This window comes from Pteropus vampyrus, unplaced genomic scaffold, assembly GCF_000151845.1.
Source record: "Pteropus vampyrus isolate Shadow unplaced genomic scaffold, Pvam_2.0 Scaffold187, whole genome shotgun sequence".
Taxonomy (NCBI): Eukaryota; Metazoa; Chordata; class Mammalia; order Chiroptera; family Pteropodidae; genus Pteropus; species Pteropus vampyrus.
Genome location: NW_011888968.1, coordinates 1,308,168 through 1,309,509, shown reverse-complemented (window position 1 = coordinate 1,309,509; position 1,342 = coordinate 1,308,168).

Here is a 1,342-nt window from a genome sequence, read left to right as displayed (position 1 = left end):
GGGCGGCGCAGCCAGGGCGCTTGGTGGCTTCGGAAAATAAAGTCCCCCAAGCAGAGTCGGGGGAGGGAACGCAGTCCCGGCAGTAAGAGAGGATAATGTAGAATTAACAACGCGCAAGGACGTTCTCAACACTGCGCACGCTCAGTTCCTGGCAAGTGTAACAATTTAACGACATGGCTAAGATGGAGGGATCCCCCCAAACGCATCTGTTACCGGCAGAGGAAGTGACCCCGGAACATCGAGCGGCGACACCTTGTCAGAGTCGCCCGCAGGAGGGAGGCGGACGGGTGGGTCCCCCCCCCATCCCTTCGCGAGCAAACACCACAGAGCGCACAGGGAGGAGCGGGCGGCCCGGCACCTCCACGCGGCCACCGCGCTCGCTGCGGACGCCTGGCCGGTGGCACCGCGAGACCCACAGCCCCTCTCCCTCATTAGAGACGCCCCCAAGTCGCTACGCAAAAATACCAGCCAGTCGGAGCTAACATCAAACTCCCACGACGACATGTCACGGCAAACAAAGATTCGTGTCAGAATGCAGGTGCGACCGGTAGTGATGCCGATCGAAACGGAAACGCCGCACGGACGGAACGGGGGAAAGTCGGCGGATCGTGTCCACGCTCCTGAAAGGCGTTGATGAAAGCCACTGGTCCTCGCCAGAAGACAGTAAAGCGGCGACCGCAGAGGGGTCTGGAACAAGGCTGACAGCGCGCGCACGTGCATGCTCGCGTCCTGCGTGACAGAGCCCGTCCGCACCCACGGCTGCGTCTCCCGGGAGGGGGCGGCTTACGATTACGACGTCAGGGCCCCGCGGCTGCTCCGGGGACTGGCGGCGGGGAGGTGGGACTGGTCCGGGAGGGGTGGCCTCCCGCTGCGGCTCCGTCCGCCCCTCGGAGCCCGCCCCGCCCCCTCGGAGCTGTTCGGAATCAAACGCGCCCAGTCTGCGCCCCCAAGTCCCCCCGCCCCCCGGGCCGGGAGGAGAGCCCGGAACCCCTGGGCAGAGGAGGGGTGCAGGTAGTTGTCCTGCACGTCGAGTGTGCGGTCTCCTGGCACGAGCGGGCGGGACGCTATGTCCCCTTTATTTGAAAGACTCCAGACACAGATTCTCTGGGCGGTCGCGCTTTTAAAAAATAAATATAAGAAACATGAGAACGTTAAGGAGACTTGCGAAGGAACGAGGCTCTGACTGGTCCTCTGCGCGCGTGCGCCCACCTGTGTGCTTCCACCTTCCCCGAACGTCGCGCGCAGGTGGCACGTCGCAGGTGTGAGCGACCCGCCCCGCGCAGTGGGAGGGACGCCACGCGCTTCACTGATTCCGCAAACGCAAAGCGTCCCCAGCTGCTGC